At 35.3% G+C, this 21452-nt stretch overlaps 1 pseudogene; it reads right to left on the bottom strand.

Moving 5' to 3' along the window:
- LOC141673491 (GDSL esterase/lipase At5g22810-like) overlaps window positions 1-5468 on the bottom strand; it is a 37987-nt pseudogene extending 32519 nt beyond the window's left edge.
- Window positions 5469-21452: the final 15984 nt, after the last annotated feature.

Genomic DNA, 21452 nt, shown 5'->3' with positions numbered 1-21452 from the left:
CTAAATAAAGTATCTCGTAACTTTATTTCATTCAATAATATTTCAAAGATTGAATCTATTCAAATCTTGTCTTGTAGTCTCATCTATGTGATGAACTTTTGAAACTGATTATAACTTGAACGGTGGTAGTTCAAGTAGTATTGGGAAAGATATAAGTATATTGGGGTATTTGGTAACCTCATCTTTTAAACTTATATCTAATTATTAATTGTCTTATGAATGACAAAGATTTTCAGAAAAACGTTGAGACAAGGTTAGATATATGAGATCACCTTGCAACGATATTTTTTTTATATATACAGTTATACACTGGGACTTTGTGTATATTATGCATGGAAGAGGACTTCCAATATTTTGAAAAGTATATATGTATATATACTGAATATTTTGCGACTTCATCGCATTAAGATATCAAACTTGGTTCATTTCTTTTGACCAAGACTTTTATGAGTATTATGAGTAGGCTCATATATTGTAAATCATTATACATATTATTTTGGTGGGCTTGCTGCTCACCCTTGCTTTATTTCTTCATCACACAACAACAGTTAGGAAAGATGGCCAGACCCCAGCAGACCCAGCGCAAGCGCGTGGGAAGCGTCCCGCGTCTTCCCGTTGATGTTGTAGCTGCTATAGCTGCAGAGGTAGATCTATTGTAGATCAGACCATCTACTTTTGAGAATCAATTATGTATAATTATAACTTGTGGCAGATAATGGCAATTAACTGTAAATTTATCAAGTAATCATTTTGGGTTGTAATAACTTTTAAATTGTGGATTCAAAGACTTGTACTTATTTAAATTTCATCTCTGAGACTATAACGGGTTGTGGTGTGTGTTAGTGTGGGGTCACAGCATAAGGTTATTTATTATTAATTAAGTGAAGTGATATTGTGGAAAGAAAGACCGTGACGACCCGGATCCCCGACCCCGGATCTGGGGGTGTTACAAATTCCTTCATCAGCTTTTAGATCAAATTTGGATAGCTGTTCGGGATGAGTCTTAAGAACAAAACACTTGCATCCAAATACATGAAAATACTTCAGATTTGGCTTCTTTTTCTTCACCGTCTCATATGGTGTTTTTCCATGCTTGTTAATGAGTGTTGCATTCTGAGTAAAATAAGCAGTCTGCACAGCTTCAGCCCAAAAGTAGGTTGGCAACTTTGCTTCATCAAGCATAGTTCGTGCAGCTTCAATAAGAGTTCTATTCTTTCTTTCAACAACTCCATTTTGTTGTGGAGTTCCAGGAGCAGAAAATTCCTGCTTTATTCCATGGTATTTGCAGAACTCTTCCATAATCAAATTCTTGAACTCAGTGCCATTATCACTCCTTATGATCTTCACAGAATCTTTGACCAATTTATCCAGTTGCTTGACATGATCAATCAAGATAGATGCAGTTTCACTTTTTGTGTGCAAAAAATACACCCATGTGTATCTGGTGAACTCATCCACTATGACCATATCATATTTCTTCTTTGCAATAGACATGACATTCACTGGACCAAATAGATCAACATGTAGTAGGTGATAAGGCTCAAGAATTGATGATTCAGTCTTGCTCTTGAATGAAGATTTTCTTTGTTTTTCCTTCTAACATGAATCACAAAGGCCATCAGGAGCAAATACTGATTTTGCCAGTCCTCTCACTAGATCTTTCTTGACTAGTTCATTTATATTGTTAAAATTTAAATGAGAGAGTTTCTTGTGCCAATCCCAGCTTTCTTCAATTGATGCTCTACTCAACAGACAGATTGCAGAACCATCAGTACTTGTTGAAAGCTTGGCTTCATAAATGTTACCATGCCGGTATCCTTTCAGAACAACTTTGCCTGTAGATTTGCTTATAACTTCACAGTGTTCTTCAAAGAAATCCACATGATAACCTCTGTCACAGATTTGACTCACACTCAGCAGATTGTGTTTAAGTCCTGAGACCAGAGCTACTTTTTCAATGATGACATTCCCAAGATTGATATTGCCATATCCCAGAGTTTTTCCAATGTTGTCATCTCCATAAGAAACACATGGGCCATCTTTCTCCACAAAGTCTGATAGCAGGGCTTTATTTCCAGTCATATGTCCTGAACATCCATTGTCCAGAACTAGGATGTTCTTCCTATTGCCCTGCAATCACAAAGACCACTAATGATTAGTTTTAAGGACCCAGACTTGCTTGGATCCTTTGGCCTTTTTAAGTTTGTTAACATTTGCAGCGGATTTAGCATCATAGTTCATGTTAACAGTTTTATTATCAGAATTTACAATATCAGACTTTGCATCAGAACTTATACTAGAATGAATAATGCTAACTTTCTTTACAGAAGGTTTTATTTGATAATAATCATAGTACAAATTATGATATTCCTTACAAGTATAAATATAATGCCATAAACTACCACAATGAAAACAAGGATTTTGTGGCTTATATCTAACAGACTGACTCTTAACTCCTGATTTTGAAGGTAAGGAGTTTATATTCTTATTCTTCCTGCAGAAAGAAGCCAGATGGTTAGAACTTCCACAGTTATGACATGTTTTTCTAGGAGCATTAGGAACAGGCTTATAATTGTTACTTTTGTTCACACCTTCCTTTCCATTCCTATTTTTCCTAGGTGGTTTTACCTTGTTTACATTCTTAACATCTTTCAGCTTATGCTTAAGCTGCTTCTTAGTCATTAAGCCTATGTTAACTTCAGTTGGCTTATCCTGTTTGGGTTTGTTAGAAGTTACTTTCTCCTTAACTTCTGATTTAACAATATCAGACTTTGCAGTTACAAACTTAACAGGATTTACCTTTGGTTTTTTTAACAATTTTAGGCTCAGTTTCTACAGTTCCCTTACTGTTCTTGTCATCTCCATAACCTAAGCCCTCTTTCCAGTTTCCACTACTAAGAATATCCTGAGTTGCTTTACCAGAGTTAGTCCAAGTCCTGATAATCTCTCTTACCTTTTCTAACTCAGTTTTTAGAGATTCATTAATTTTTAACACTTCATCCCTAACATAAAAGGCATCATCTCTATCTTTCTGAGTTTGATGGAACATGACTAACTCCTTTTCTAAATAATCATTCCTCTTTTTATAAGCAATATTTTCAGAAGTTAATCTTTCACATGTTAAAGTTTGATCTTTATAACTAATGAACATGGTCTTAAGATATCTTCTTAACTCAGTAATATCATCAGTATGAAAGGCATAAGTAGTTTGAGGTACCTTTAAGTCAGCAGTATCAGAACTGCTATCAGCATTTGCCATCAAGGCATAGTTTTCCTCATCCTAAGAATCTGAAGCATCTGACCAGCTTTTATTCTTTGTGACAGAGCCTTGCCTTTGTCACTCTTCCCTTTTCTACAATCTGGAGATATGTGGCCTTTCTCACCACAGTTGTAGCATTTAACATTTGATTAATCTCCTCTGTCAGACTTTCCTCCTTTGCCTTCAGATTTTCAGAAACCTTTCTTTTCAGGACTTGCACCTTTCCTGGAAAACTTCTTTCCTCTCCTGAATTTTCTGTATGCAATCTTTGTGATGCCTTTCACCATAAGAGCACACAGCTTCATCTTCTCCTCATCAGGGTCCATCTCAGGTATACTTTCAGTTTCTGAGTCATCATCACTATCAGAACTTGATGACTCAGTATCAGACTTTGTGATGAGAGCCTTTCCCTTGCCTTTCCTTGAGGCAGCTTCTTTGGGACTTTCCTCCACAGCCATAAAGGCAACTGTTCTTGACTTTCTTCCATTCCTCTTGCTTCTTTGTTCCATCTCAAGTTCATGAGTCTTGAGCATCCCATAAATTTCATCAAGAGTTGTTTCATCAAGATTATAGTTGTCTCTTATTATTGTGGCCTTCAAATCCCATCTTTCAGGAAGAGCTAACAGGAATTTAAGATTTGAATCTTCAATATCATACTCTTTGTCAACTAGTGATAAATCATTCAAGAGTTTGACAAATTTGACATATAAATCAGGTAATGACTCATCAGGCTTTGAGTCAAAGTGCTCATACTCTTGAGTGAGTATCGTCTTCCTGTTCTTTTTGATTAAATCAGTTCCTTGACATCTTATTTCCAAAGCATCCCATATCTCTTTTGCAGTCTTGCAGTTAATTACCCTGTTTGATATGACATTATCAATGGCACTATGCAGCAAGTGTCTTACCTTTGCATCCTTTGCAATCGATGAGATATCTTCAGTAGTGTAATCACTTTTCTCCTTTGGTACAAACTTTGCTGGCTGACCTGCAACTTCCACAGAGAGTTTGGTTGGCATATGTGGTCCTTCATAAATCCTGTCGAGATATTCTGGATCTGTAGCTTCCAGAAACATAGCCATCTTAACTTTCCATATGGAATACTCAGAAGGTTTCAACATGGGAACTCTTATAGTCTCATATCGACTATGAGTTACGGTTTTTGGAGGTTCTTCAGTTTTGGTGGGCTTGGTTGGAGTTTCTTCTTCAGACATGATTGATTTTGGATCTTAAACTGTTTGTGTGTTAACAGAAGGCTCTAATACCACTTACTAGGTCAAACACACTGTAGAAGGGGGTTGAATACAGTGTTTAGCACAATCAAATCGAATATAAGAACTCAAGTAACAGAAAATAGATTTTATTCAACACAATAAACTCTGTTACAATATGGAACTGTCCTCTCTTAGTGATGAACAAATTATCACGAGAGCTGCCAGAGTTACAAAGAATAATAACTTCGATAATCGTAACACTTATAGTGTAAACTCTATGCCTGTGTTTATATACTACACAGTTACAAGATAATCTTCTAATTGATATGGAATATAATTCTGCTTCCTAAAATATATCAACCAGTTATCTTTTCTTCCAACTATTCTATTCTTCATAGAATTCCTTCTTCATGCATAATTCTTTCTGTCTTAGTCTCGATCTTCTTTCCTTTCAATCAACCGCCTGCCTTATCTGAAAGTCATCTTAAGTCCTGATATTATCTCCTGATAAATATCTTCTGAACCTTAAGTTCTAATAACTTAAGTTCTGATATCTTAAGTTCTGTCTTCAGTATAAGTGCTGATTTTCAGTTAAGTATTGATTTGTCCTGTAAGGTAAGATATGAAAACTAAACACAAATCATATTAAGCATGACATTATCAAATATATCTAACAATATAGTACTTGTACATGTGTTCTTTGAACAAAAAATCTAGCCTGCAAACGGGTAATTGTATTACGGAGACTTGTAAATTATAGTACTCTGGCTGAGAATTGCAGTATTTGTGACTGATTGGTTACTTGTCGCTGGTTTTGGAGAAACATGGCTTGTATATTTACAGAGTTTATGTTTTCTTACATATAATTTAGCTATATTTTCATAGTAACCAAAAGAACCGGAGGCAAAGTTTGCTCCAAGTAAGAGATTTTTCCCTCCGGCTTGCTTGCTCAAATACGCGTGTGGGTACGTAATGAAGCCCAGGTTTTGGGTAGTGAAATGAGTATATTATAACATCTGGAGCCAACTATAATATTTGATCAATCAGCAAAAATGAATAAATTATATAATAACATATAACTTTCATTAGAGATGATTACATTGGCCAAAACTGATATATAGAACAATTTTTATATAAAAAAACAAAATTTCTTAATGTAAGATTTGATTTATCTATTAAAAAATAATTTTATTTTTGAAAATATTTTCTCGGATCGAAAGATATTCGCTCATATCGCTATCAAGAACGTAAGATATTATGAATTGTTTTTATGAAAAATACTGAAAAAATGTTCCCAACATAAGGATAGCGAATTTCTTATCACAAATTTATAACATTTCACAGAAAAATCTTCCTTTATAGGTAAAAAAAAATCTTGAAAATTAAAAAAGTATAAAAATATTCAAAAATATTTTCAAAAAGTCAAATAAGTACAGGGAAATGTATTTTTTCCCTTATAAAATATATCTTTCGTATTTCAGACAATTAAAATGTCTAAAATTTATTTTCTAAGAAACACATAAAGCTTAATTTAATAACAATTTTCAGAAATAACTTAACTTAACATGATATTTTCTTACACAAAACGTACTGAAAAATGTCAAAAATATATAATTAAAAGGAATCAATATTGTATGTAATGCTAGTAAAGAATAATAATGTTAACCAATTTACATATAATTTCAACCTTTTTCTTGATTTTTTTTATTTTTAATTTTTTTACTGTATATATATATATATATATATATATATCAAAATTACATTTGCAACAAAGTAATAAATATCGTCTCAATATAAAAGAGCAAATTTCTAATTTTGGTTTCACATTAAAATTAATTTTTTTAGCAAAATACATAATCTTTGGGAGAAGTGAGAATTTACTTTAAGGATGGCACTTTAAATTTTCTCAACAAAGAAGTCATTGAAAATTACTCCACGTAGAGCTTGAAAGGGTAATCAACTTGAGGAATGCAAATGATGCTTTTACCAGGATGAGGAAGGCCGAGTTAGCTGAAAGGTTGAGAGAGAGGAATGAAAGATATGCTAGAGAAAAGGCTGAGAGGGAAGCAAATGAGATGAAATATGCCAAGAAAATTGAGATGTTTGAGCACAGTTCTAATGAGCTAAAGGCCAAAGGGTTGAGCAGAGTTTCTCCAAATGGTATGATTCTATATATCAAAACTCATAAATTATCAAGGTATATAATACAACATCTTGACAGTTACTCCCTAAGTGATAGGCTCAAGCTGGTAGAAGCTCTAAGAGGAACTGAAATTATTGAAGAACTTGAGTGTCTTGTCAGACTCAAAGATTTGATTAGAGAACAACCAGGTTATGAGAAATTCAGATAATCGTGTAAACTCAACTCTATATGTAACATCAAGAATGTATAAGATTTGTACTTTGTAAATTTGTCAGTCTTATCTTTAATTTTAGCTTGGGATTAGTCTTGTTATCATGCATGAATTTGTGACAAGTAATCTTCTCATAAATTGGGGGAGATTGTTGTGCAACACATGCTTGTATATAACAAGACTAAGTCACTTTGATAAGTCTAAGGATAAGTTGTATGATAATCCCATTGTATTCTATAATTGTATTTCTTGAGTATGTAAAAATGCTAAGTAGATTAAACTGGAGGATTTTTCTATGAAAAGCCATCAAGCTAAGAAATAAACTCTGGAAGAAGATCAATCATGATCATGCCTCAGAGAGAAGTGTAGAAGCTTGGAGTTGAATAATGTTCTAGGAAAAATGTTCTAAGTCAGATACCGACAAGTCACATATCAAGGAATATAGAGATGTACATCGAGAAGTCAAAAATGGCCTGTAGAAAAGTCCCAAGAGATATCGACAAGTCAATCTGCATGTAGAGAACTAGAGATATCAACAAGTCATTCTACTTATAGAGAACTGGAGATATCGACAAGTCAAAAGCTTATGTAGAGAACTAGAGATATCGACAAGTCATTCTACTTGTAGAGAACTGGAGGGCTTGACAAGTCATAAAATCTATCGAGAAGTGGAGATATCGATAAGTCATTGTACTTATCGATATGTGAAATCTCTACACAATAAAAGAGATCTCAACAAACAACCACATAATTCAGAATGCAGATAACTTGAAGATCCAAGATTATTAGTTAATAAAAATTTCTATCACTGAATTGAAAAGCCTACAAATACAGCTTGAAGAATGCAAGATCAAGGGTCAAGATGAACTGGACAAAGGAGGGTCGCAGACCTAGTAGATTATGCACATATATGTTGCACTAGAAATAGAAACAGAAAAAGGAGCTTTAGAACACGTGTTAGTCTATTTTAGTGCAAGTTCTGTAAACCGTGCATGTTGATCTATAAAACATGTCACGGGTCCTTTGTTTAGAATTAACAAATTGATCTAGAAAATCGTGTAATTCTCTCAAGTGATGTAGTTGAGTTCTTATTTTCAAGAACACATATTTGTAGAAAAACAAGTTTGACTTAATACAAATCAAGTGAAATTTTAATAGATTGCTTGTGTATTAATATATAGTCTTTTATCATTATAAATACATCTGGTTGTTTAGTTCCACCAGCCAAAAACATTCACAATTTATCAACAAGACAAGAAAACACATTCACCCTCCCTCTGTTGCACTTCATACCTCACAAGTGGTCAGAGCAACCATCCCAAAGAAGGGAACCAACATCACAGGAACCTGACAATTTTAAGTGCTTTGTAAAATTCGTGGCTGATTCTACCTTGCATGAGCACTAACAACCAACCCTGTGTTGTAGCAATCAAGTGATGACACTGGTGAGAAACTACAATATCAAGGGGTTAATTAGTTCTGGAACAGTGCTGTAATTTCCACTCATTAAGATGACAATCAAGTGATGACACTGGTGAGAAACTGCAGTATCAAAGGGGTATCTTTTGAATTGTAACACCCCCAAATCCGGGGTCGGGGATTCGGGTTGTCATGAGTTCCATTTCCCTTATTAATACTTAATCCTAACAGTCAACCAACTACTGAGTACTGTGACCCCACAATATACACACACATACACCACAAGTTATAGTCTCAGAGATGAATACCAAAAATAACACAAGTCATTTTATTCCACAATTATAAACCGTTACACCTTAAAAGGGTTTCTGAATAATTTACATATTCCTTGCCATTATTAAAATTCATATTTTACATAAGTCTGGTTCATCAATAGTTGAAAACCTAGCCTACTGGTAGCTCCTACCTCAGCTACGGCGGCATCAACGCTTCCAGAAAACTGCGGAACGTTTCTTAACCGCTTGCGAATTGGAAGCTTGGTCCTTTTCATCTTTTCTATCTGTTGTTGTGTGATGAAAGAAGAAAGCAAGGGTGAGCAACAAGCCCACCAAAATAATATGTATAATAATTAACAATATATGAGCATTCTCATAGTACTCATGAAATTCTTGGTTAAGAAGAAATGAACCAAGTTGATATCTTAACGCGACCAAGTTGCAAAATATTCAGTATATAAGTATATATACTTTTCATAATCTTTCAAATCCTCTGACATGTATAATATACACAGAGTTCCAGTTTATAACTATATAAAAATATCGTTGCAAGGTGATCTCATATATCTAACCTTGTCTCAACGTTTTTCTGAAAATCTTTAACATGCATAAGATAATCATTTACTAGATATAAGTTCAAAAGATGAAGTTACAAGATACTCCAATATACTTATATCTTTTCCGGATACTACTTGAACTACCACCGTTCAAGGTATCATCAGTTTCAAAAGTTCATCACATAGATGAGACTACAAGAAAAGGTTTGAATAGATTCAATCTTTGAAATATCATTCAAAAGAAATGAAGTTACGAGATACTTTATTTAGTCCCGATATATATATCCACATATATATATCTTATACATTTCCTGGAAACCTCTGTTATGTAAAGTATGAACAGAGTTTGTAACATCCAATGAATTTTGGAAAGGAAAATAATTTTGGCATAAACCCGATATCTTGCTGATCAGGCAAAGATACCAATAAGTAACCTTTTCTACTGTAGATGGATGAATTCCTCGCCAGTCATCACCCTGGCCGCATTAGGACCTCACGCTAGACCGTTACCCGGCCACTCACGCGTGGATGGACTGTCACCCAGCCTCTTACACCTTCATAGACTGTACCCCGGTCTGTCGCTTATGCCGACTCAATTAGATGGACTTACTTCCCGAACATTGGGCAAGTAATCAAATTGTTTTCTCAAAACAGCAACCTCGTTGCGAATATAAAATACACCACAGAGCCGGTTCCCTAAGTTTTTTGAGCGAATATTCAAGTCTCCTTCGAAAGGAAGATCTTAAATCTGAAAACGAGTTTTGGGATCCGCTCTAACTTTTAAAATCATTTTGAAGACTCGAAAACATTTTTAAGAATGTTTGGAGTAATGCTGATTTAATGAAATAAATCAGTCCCGATATATTAGAAAATATCTGAATATTATTATTTAAATAATATTCCCATAAGGATAATCCTTATAAAAATAATTGAAGTAAAAGTTTTAAAACTCATACTTGAAATGGATATTAAATAACCAAAGATATATTTATACGAAAGTATGATCTTTATTTGAATAATCGAAAATAAGTTTGATTATCGAAACATTATTCTTTAATAAAATAAAGAATATTATTTAATAAATAAGCGGAGTCATAAGTCCTCAAATGAATATTCAAAATAATATTCATTAAATAAAATAAAACGAGTCATGAGTCCTCGAATTAATATTCAAATTAATATTCATTAAATAAAATAAACTGAGTCATAAGTCCTCGAATGAATATTCAAAGTAATATTCATTAATAAAAATAAAGTTATCGAATAAACCTTATTCGATTAATAGTTTTGAAAACTATATATATATATATATATATATATAAATATATATAATATACTCGGGAACATCGACTCTCGGTTTTAGGAAATGTTCACCTTTGGGTCCCCTATACTAAGGGTATACGCAACTACTGCTTATCTCTAGCATAGGTATTATGCAACTTATAAGCATTTGAATCAACAGATATATATCAAGATTACGAAACAGACATGCATATATACTATATCACATGCTCCAATATATCGCAAGATTTGCTAATTAACCATTATGCATCTATCACAAGATAATGCATATACATATGTATACATCACAACAACAGTATAACGGGTAGAAAACTTGCCTGAGTGTTCCCAGATAGACTTAAGCTTAGAGTGGGTCCGATAACCTATGAACAACAACATAAGTCGGAATTAATCCCCGGTCGCTTAAGAAACTAGACTTTAACCAATTAGACCCCTAACGTTCGCTTTCGCGCTTAATGATTCACTTAAGTCGCTCGAGTACCCTCGGCTCCACCATTTTTAATAAATTAATCATTAAGAGTTTTAAGGCGATTCTTTCGTGAGTACCTTACCAACTGCCTAATCCACTTAACATAATTGCTTCATACCCCAATTAGTCATTTAAAGTCCTTAACCAAGGTTTCAAAATAAGGTGAGGGGTAATGGTTCGGTCGTGAAGCGCCGTTACTTAAAACGGCCGTTTCTCCTAAACCGTACTTCGGATTCAAACGAACCACATATCAAAACGAAGCTCGTAACATGAACTATCTAATAATGGTAATGGTCAAAACCTAACAGTGAGTTCACGGGTCCTGATGTTAAGAACAAAAACAGTCTAAAGTAAATCGGGCATTACAACAGCTATGTTTACGCGATTACCAAGTTTTAAACCACCCCAAACAACCACCATTCAACTCACAACCAACAATACAACCAACCCTCATCCAAACCTTACTACATCAGTCCCCAAACCTCAAGATTTTCCAATTTATACAACCCCACACATGAACTACTAGCTATACTTAAGTTTCATTAACTATAAACAAGATTTCAACATCCAAATCACTACAAATCCAATTCAAACTCTAAACACACAAGCATCATGCTTCTCATTTACTATAACCATCAAAACCATCTTAATACTCAAAGTAAAGTTAGGGTTTGGAGGTGTTATACCTTCCTTGGAGTGATTAGAGTAGCTAGGAAGCCTTAAGAAGCCTTGAGATAGCTTAGGAATGCTTGGATCTTAAAGGAAATCAAAGAAAATAAAGTTAGTAATCTTGAAAACACTATTCATCATCTTCTTCCTTGATTTATTGGAAGAGATTCATGAAGAAATAGAAGCTTAAACTCCTAGGATATGTTTATCTAATCATAAGGGACCTTGGGTAATTACCTTGCAAATTAACAAAGCTAGAAACTTGATTTTTGGAATTTTTCTCCTTGAAAAAATGAAAAACCCGTGAGCTATGTGTTCTTGGGAGAGTATTTGCTTTGTTGAATGTTTTTGTGGTGGAAAATGAAGTGAATGGGATATTTGGATGATTTGTTGGTTGTTTAAAGTGAGTGGAGTATGACTAAGCATGACATCATCTTGGTGACTTCATCTCTTGCCACTTGTCATCACTTGGTGGTGGAAGCATCTTCTTATGCTAATCCTTGCTTAATTGTTTGGTTAATGACCGCTTATCTGTTATACGGTTTGCTTAATTTTCGTTCTCGTTTATCGTTTGAGGGATCCTACCCGGGATCTTATTACTTGGGTTCCCCTAAACCTTTCTCAATATATTATATTTCTTATATGATCCTCTCTTATAATCCTTGAATTTAAATCATTTTTATCCTGTTACCTTATACTCAATTCTTTCGGTATCTGGTGGATTTTCGGGAAAAATCAAAGTGTTCAAATTTGGATTCTGACGATCTTTACATACACTTATATACCATATAGAGCACTAATAAGATCTCAGAATAACAATAAAAGAACCTCTACAAAGTGTGGTATGAAAAGTTTTCTTATTCAGCATAATCAGAAAAATCACTATCCATAAGGGTTTCAAAAAATTCCAAAAATTGGGGTTATTACAATCTCCCCTCCTTAAAAGAATTCCGTCCCGGAATCAGATAGAAAATGAATAGGGATACTCTCTTAGCATTGCACTTTCTAACTCTCGAGTAAATTTTCCCACATTGTGGTCCTACCACCAAACTTTGCCTAGTTTGATAACTCTTCTCCTAAGCACTTGTTCCTTTTCAATCTATAACCCTTCCTGGTTGCTCCATATAGGTTACGTCGGGTTGCATGTCTATGCGCTCATATGCCCCTATTTGTCTGGCATCCGAATTATACTTCCTTAATATTGATACGTGGAACACGTTATGAACTTGCTACATGTTCGGGGGTAGGGCTAGCTCATATGCTAACTTCCCAATACGTCTTAATACCTCAAAGGGTCCAATAATTCGCGGGCTAAGCTTTCCTTTCTTTCCGAACCTCATCCATCCTTTCCAAGGGAATACCTATAACAGCACTAGGTTCCCTACTTCCTATTCCTTGTCCTTTCGTGTCAAATCAACATACTTCGTGTGCCCATCTTGGGCTACTACCAGCCGTCCTCTGATTAAATCTATTATATCCTTGGTCCTTTGGACCACTGCTAGTCTAAGCATCTTGCGCTCTGCAACATCATCATATCATAAGGGAGATCGACATTGTCTTCCCTCAAGGATCTTATAAGGCGACATCTCGATAATGACATATGATCTATTGTCATAAGAAAACTCAATCCGTGTTAAGTGACCATTCCAAATTCTTTCAAGTCTATTGCACAGACTCTCATCATAGCTTCTAGCACTATAGCTTTTGCTTCTCAATACTCCTTCTTTTCTTGTTCGTAAGCGTTACTATCTTCCGTACCAAATTTTATACTGATTACACTTTTGCTCGTTAGCGTTCTATAACCTTTTAATAATTGCGTCAACCTTAGTATCACAAACGCATTAGATTCAGAATACCACCGCACTGATACTACTTCCTTTCTAGCTGCTTCCATCTTCGAAAGCTTGATCCATCGTATAGAAGTACAAGATTTTATTGAGAGATCACTATGATCATGAACACTTGTTACATCGCATAGTTAGTACAGAAGGTGGCCATCCTTTAGTACTTGACAAGCAATTTAAACAATAAATGGTATCCTACTAGGCTTCTATCACACAGATAGATAGTCATTCGACAATACCTCCCCATCTGGAAGGGTTGTTCTTCTCAGCTTATACAAAATGAAAAGGAGAGAAAAGAACGAATTTAAGAGCATTACATAAAAAATATACTGCCACAAAATATATGGCTTGGAATCTACCTCTGAACTATAAAGGTTTATCAAAGGAGAATGAAACATAAGTATCTATATCAATATCCAGTATTATCGCATCGCAATTCACGTGCCTGAATATTTTTGCTATTCTGTCCATCATTCTATGAACCCATGCTCTTGCTCGAGCTTCTAAACAATCACCGTTGAAACTCCCTCGACAGCGAAAATCGAATCTGGGATTTCATTCTAGACATCATCGTTACTAGAATTCTATGCTTGCATCGCAACCTCCCTCGTATAGTAATACGACTCTCTATTCATAAGAAGGAATAAATATTCAATAAGTAGATAATCGACTTAATTAGGCTATCAATGATAAATTATACATCACCACGACCCGATTAGTGGTACTCAATCTCAACATTCATTACAATACAACTCTCACCGTTGTCATTGTCTCATTATTCATAGACTCATTGGAGCATTACTATGGCCCACCACTGACCTACTGTAGTCATTCGCTTTCCATGAAGTCTTAATAGCTAACCATACGGAGTCCATACATATCGTATCGAATTCTTCTAAGGAGGTAACATGATCACCGTTCATGATTCATGAAGAACACTCCTGATCCTGACGTACATTCATGACATAAAGCATATAAAATGCAGAAGAGTTTTAATGAAAGCAACGATAGTAGGTTAATACCATTCTTAATCATATGTCTATATTAGGAGACATGAATCTCAAAGGTTCATTTACTCCTTTTTGAAACATGGTCCTGGCTTATTCTCAAGATAGTTCCTTCTAAGGTAGATAGCCCGCTCATGGCGATTACACGAATTAAACCTTTACCAAACTACTATTACGGTTGGGTATTGCACAGTCATCAGAAGGAATGTCAATCTTCCAAACCATAATACAACCTTCACGGCTTCAACCATTATCACTGCATCCCTCTGGCACGAGCGCCTATAATTGCTCTCTTGCACTTAGAGTGTCGACCACCTCATTGGCCTTTCCTGATAGTAATAGTTCCTTATAATCAATGTTTTTTAACCACCTTCAACTAAATTTTCTACCTCATTTCAATCACTGCTTATGTGAAAATGCTTTTCTTAAGTCCTCGTGATAAAAAAAATCACCATTTTTCCATAAGTCATTGCCTTGGTCTTTAAATGTAAACATTATCATGGCTGACTCTCGATCATACTTAGGACGTCTTTTATCTTGGGCCCTTCTTGCTTTAACAATTATGACCTTCATTGGTTCAATCTATACTTCTTATGGTTCAACACGTGCCCACCTGGCATTATTATAATTACGCCATATTTCCTTCATCAAAATTTCTATTCTTGAGAACTTTGAATATTACCTTTCTCCTTGTAAAACCTCTAAGGTTATCCTTAAATCCTTCATCAGGTACACCCTAGGCACAGGGCATATCAAGATACCATTTATTAATACCAGAATCATCGTCTATATACTTCTGAAAAATTTCTCCACTGATCCTTAAATGTTGTTGTTACCTTAATCCCTTCCCATCCATACTGTCAAAACTCATACTGTCCCTATTAAGGGTGAAATGCCAACCTTCATGCATTCCCCTATAGTTCATCTCAAGTTATCGAAGTTATATCCTTAATTCCACCTTTAAAAAGGTACTTGCATCCTTCCATGGACAAATCAAGTCATATGTCCTTGATAGATTATCTTATTCAATCATTCCCACCCAGATAGTTTATACCAATTTCATAATAGCATCTTTATTCAAACTGAGGTCAACCCATATGGCCTTCAAAAGATAACAATGGTTACCCGCTTTTCTTTCCTAATTTGGTAATACAACAGGGATGTTCTGGAAGATATTGGTCGTGTTCAACGTGAACTTCTTCTTAATAATTCCTCATTTACTTTTGTTGTTTATCTCAACAGTCATCTCAATGTTGGGATATCTTTCATACTTGGCGTCTCCTTATTTATCCTTCGATCTATCTCAAGGTTTCCTCGAATCCTCCCAACCTACAGGGGATAAAATATATGTATCACTTATGCCTTTAACCATCAACTTTAACTCATAATGAATCACCCTCATCCTGACGATTACATACTTTTCTATTTCTATTGCTACGAGTCTTTAGGGTTTCCTCATACCCAACTCCCTTATCATTCCTCAAACTGTATTACCTTTTTATTTCTTTCCACTTCAGTTTCTCTTTATTTTCCTTTCTCTTACAATCATTTCATGAACCCACTAATCATTGACTTCAAACATCACGTCGTTCTGGGATTCTAGTCCTCAAAACAAATCTTGACAACTTTTACAATCTTAGATTCATAATTTATCATACTCGTCCGCCTTTGCTCTGGCTCTAAATATTTTACACTATCTCCATAACCTTGGGAATTACTTTCTCGAAAACAATTGACTGAACTTTAATCAGTTTATCATAACCTCTGGCTCTGTGCCTTCCTTGGCCTTTTACCAGCGGGTGGCCTCTCTCTTAGGAGGGTAAGTGACAAAAATAGACTTTTGTGATTCGTCCATCATTTAGAATCTCAAATGATTCCTATATTTCCTTTAGCCAGGCTCTCGCCTCTACTGGGTTTGCTTGTTCCATGGAACTCTGAGAGCTTAGCGACTTAAAGGTCCTGCAAGAATTTCCCACCGCACTGTCTCCTCAGGGTGGTGGTTGGGGATAATAGTCTAAGTTCTTTTTAGACAAGTCCATGAATTGTCATATAGGAGTACTGTCTCAGGTCTCCTTTCCTTACTCGACTTTCTGTTTCCTTAGTATGAAATGTTTCATCCTTCTCCCATACTTCGGGTTATCTTATACGTTAAAATCCTTGTTTTCCACTTCATTATGTTATGGGCTCCTTCTTTCTTAATGGCGACCTCCCTGACTATCACATTCAGGGTTTTCCCTAAAACTTATTCCTCGAACTATGGCTTTCATCTAATATCTCGTCCTTAAGCTCTTGAACGTTTGGAGCCCAAATTCTGTAGGAATACCTCATTATTCCCTTATCATATTTCTCGATATTAATCTCTTCTCTATTTGTTGGCTCTCTGTCTCCATTCATCACTTTTTCTTGGCACAATATGATCTTTTCCAATAATTCGGGCTGTATTGCAATCTCAAACAGCTTTTCGGTACCGTCTCCGGTTACCTTCACTTCTATTTCCATTTTCTCAAAATCTCTTATCAACTCTCCCAATGACATTTTCATCTTGAGTCTCTCTTTTATACTTAGAGCATTAGCCACCATTCTGGCTTTTCCTGGATGATAAAGAATCTTATAATCGTAATCCTTGATTAGCTCTAACCACCTCCTCTGGCGCATGTTGAGCTCTTCTGGCGTGAAAATGCACTAGAGCACTTATGGCTTATGTAAATCTCGCACTTCTCTCCATACAAGTAGTACCTCCAATCTTTAGGGAAAAACTATTTCCACGAGCCCAAGCTCATGGGTGGGGATATCGAATTTTATATTCCCTTAATTATCTTGACGCGTACACGATTACCTTGCTGTGCTGTATAAGAAGCACCCTAATTCCTTATGTGAAACGTCACTACACTTCACAAAATCTCAGTTTCCATCTGGCAACGCTAACAGAGGGGACGTCACCAACCTTTGCTTCAGTTCTTAAAAGTTGTTCTCGCATTTCTCTGTCCATTCGAACTTCTCAGTCTGACGAGTAAGCCGCGTTAAAGGGGCTACTATCTTTACAAACTTGAATGAACCTCCTGCAGTGACCGACCAATCCTACCTCTGGTAGTCGCCCTAACCATGGTTATCAATTCCTCAGTGATCATCTCTTCAGTCTTGTTAGGATCCTCCACGAGATCCTTCTCAACAACAATCCCTTCTGGGACAACATCCTCAACCGCTACATCCTCAATATGAATATCATCCGGTCCCTCATTAGGGTGTTCCATTGGATCCACAATCTGATCCCCAATCAGTAATAAAACATCATCGCGCTGTTGCTCCCAACCTCAGGGTTCGGAGTCCCGCTACTATATACGATAACGAACTACACTTCTATCACGATATTTATAAGGGTTCCCATAAGGGTTTTAACTGTCAGTACTACGTTAGGTAGCTCGACTATGAACTTGGAAAGAGTTCTTATTATCTTAATGAACTTATTATCTTAACGTCACATAATCTCTGAGGTTTATAACGCTTAGCTCTGATACCATTTCTATAACACCCCCAAATCCGGGGTCGGGGATTCGGGTTGTCACGAGTTCCATTTCCCTTATTAATACTTAATCTTAACAGTCAACCAACTACTGAGTACTGTGACCCCACAATATACACACACACACACCACAAGTTATAGTCTCAGAGATGAATACCAAAAATAACACAAGTCATTTTATTCCACAATTATAAACCGTTACACCTTAAAAGGGTTTCTGAATGATTTACATATTCCTTGCCATTATTACAATTCATATTATACATAAGTCTGGTTCATCAATAGTTGAAAACCTAGCCTACTGGTAGCTCCTACCTCAGCTACGGCGGCATCAACGCTTCCAGAAAACTGCGGAACGTTTCCTAACCGCTTGCGAATTAGAAGCTGGGTCCTGTTCATCTCTTCTATTTGTTGTTGTGTGATGAAAGAAGAAAGCAAGGGTGAGCAACAAGCCCACCGAAATAATATGTATAATAATTAACAATATATGAGCATTCTCATAGTACTCATGAAAGTCTTGGTTAAGAAGAAATGAACCAAGTTGATATCTTAACGTGACCAAGTCGCAAAATATTCAGTATATAAGTATATATACTTTTCATAATCTTTCAAATCCTCTGACATATATAATATACACAGAGTTCCAGTTTATAACTGTATAAAAATATCGTTGCAAGGTGATCTCATATATCTAACCTTGTCTCAACGTTTTTCTGAAAATCTTTGACATGCATAAGATAATCATTTACTAGATATAAGTTCAAAAGATGAAGTAACAAGATACTCCAATATACTTATATCTTTTTCGGATACTACTTGAACTACCACCGTTCAAGGTATCATCAGTTTCGAAAGTTCATCACATAGATGAGACTACAAGAAAAGGTTTGAATAGATTCAATCTTTGAAATATCATTCAAAAGAAATGAAGTTACGAGATACTTTATTTAGTCCCGATATATATATCCACATATATATCTCTTATACATTTCCTGGAAACCTCTGTTATGTAAAGTATGAACAGAGTTTGTAACATTCAATGAATTTTGGAAAGGAAAAGAATTTTGGCATAAACCCGATATCTTGCTGCTCAGGCAAAGATACCAATAAGTAACCTTTTCTACTGTAGATGGATGAATTCCTCGCCGGTCATCACCCTGGCCGCATTAGGACCTCGCGCTAGACCGTTACCCGGCCACTCACGCGTGTATGGACTGTCACCCACCCTCTTACACCTTCATAGACTGAACCCCGGCCTGTCGGTTATGCCGACTCAATTAGATGGACTTACTTCCCGAACATTGGGAAAGTAATCAAATTGTTTTCTCAAAACAGCAACCTCGTTGTGAATATAAAATACACCACAGAGCCGGATCCCTAAGATTTTTGAGCGAATATTCAAGTCTCCTTCGAAAGGAAGATCTTAAATCTGAAAACGAGTTTTTGGGATCTGCTCTAACTTTTAAAATCATTTTGAATACTCGAAAACATTTTTAAGAATGATTGGAGTAATGCTGATTTAATGAAATAAATCAGTCCCGATATATTAGAAAATATCTGAATATTATTATTTAAATAATATTCCCATAAGGATAATCCTTATAAAAATAATTGAAGTAAAAGTTTTAAAACTCATACTTGAAATGGATATTAAATAACCAAAGATATACTTATACGAAAGTATGATCTTTATTTGAATAATCGAAAATAAGTTTGATTATCGAAACATTATTCTTTAATAAAATAAAGAATATTATTTAATAAATAAGCGGAGTCATAAGTCCTCAAATGAATATTCAAAATAATATTCATTAAATAAAATAAAGCGAGTCATAAGTCCTCGAATTAATATTCAAATTAATATTCATTAAATAAAATAAACCGAGTCATAAGTCCTCGAATGAATATTCAAAGTAATATTCATTAATAAAAATAAAGTTATCGAATAAACCTTATTCGATTAATAGTTTTGAAAACTATATATATATATATAAATATATATAATATACTCGGGAACATCGACTCCCGGTTTTAGGAAATGTTCACCTTTGGGTCCCCTATACTAAGGGTATACGCAACTACTGCTTATCTCTAGCATAGGTATTATGCAACTTATAAGCATTTGAATCAACAGATATATATCAAGATTACGAAACAGACATGCATATATACCATATCACATGTTCCAATATATCGCAAGATTTGCTAATTAACCATCATGCATCTATCACAAGATAATGCATTTACATATGTATACATCACAACAACAGTATAACGGGTAGAAAACTTGCCTGAGTGTTCCCGGATAGACTTAAGCTTAGAGTGGGTCCGATAACCTATGAACAACAACATAAGTCGGAATTAATCCCCGGTCGCTTAAGAAACTAGACTTTAACCAATTAGACCCCTAACGTTCGCTTTCGCGCTTAACGATTCACTTAAGTCGCTCGAGTACCCTCGGCTCCACCATTTTTAATAAATTAACCATTAAGAGTTTTAAGGCGATTCTTTCGTGAGTAACTTACCAACTGCCTAATCCACTTAACATAATTCCTTCATACCCCAATTAGTCATTTAAAGTCCTTAACCAAGGTTTCAAACTAAGGTGAGGGGTAATGGTTCGGTCGTGAAGCGCCGTTACTTAAAACGGTCGTTTCTCCTAAACCGTACATCGGATTCAAACGAACCACATATCAAAACGAAGCTCGTAACATGAACTATCTAATCATGGCAATGGTCAAAACCTAACAGTGAGTTCACGGGTCCTGATGTTAAGAACAAAAACAGTCTAAAGTAAATCGGGCATTGCGACGGCTATGTTTACGCGATTACCAAGTTTTAAACCACCCCAAACAACCACCATTCAACTCACAACCAATAATACAACCAACCCTCATCCAAACCTTACTACATCAGTCCCCAAACCTCAAGATGTTCCAATTTATACAACCCCACACATGAACTACTAGCTATACTTAAGTTTCATTAACTATAAACAAGATTTCAACATCCAAATCACTACAATCCAATTCAAACTCTAAACACACAAGCATCATGCTTCTCATTTACTATAACCATCAAAACAATCTTAATACTCAAAGTAAAGTTAGGGTTTGGAGGTGTTATACCTTCCTTGGAGTGATTAGAGTAGCTAGGAAGCCTTAAGAAGCCTTGAGAAGCCTTGAGATAGCTTAGGAATGCTTGGATCTTAAAGGAAATCAAAGAAAATAAAGTTAGTAATCTTGAAAACACTATTCATCATCTTCTTCCTTGATTTATTGGAAGAGATTCATGAAGAAATAAAAGCTTAAACTCCTAGGATATGCTTATCTAATCATAAGGGACCTTGGGTAATTACCTTGCAAATTAACAAAGCTAGAAACTTGATTTTTGGAATTTTTCTCCTTGAAAAAATGAAAAAGCCGTGAGCTATGTGTTCTTGGGAGAGTATTTGCTTTGTTGAATGTTTTTGTGGTGGAAAATGAAGTGAATGGGATATTTGGATGATTTGTTGGTTGTTTAAAGTGAGTGGAGTATGACTAAGCATGACATCATCTTAGTGACTT

Source organism: Apium graveolens, chromosome 7 (genome assembly GCF_009905375.1).
Source record: "Apium graveolens cultivar Ventura chromosome 7, ASM990537v1, whole genome shotgun sequence".
Classification (NCBI taxonomy): domain Eukaryota; kingdom Viridiplantae; phylum Streptophyta; class Magnoliopsida; order Apiales; family Apiaceae; genus Apium; species Apium graveolens.
The sequence above is the reverse complement of the archived record's forward strand: the minus strand, read 5'-3'. Positions and strand labels throughout refer to the sequence as shown.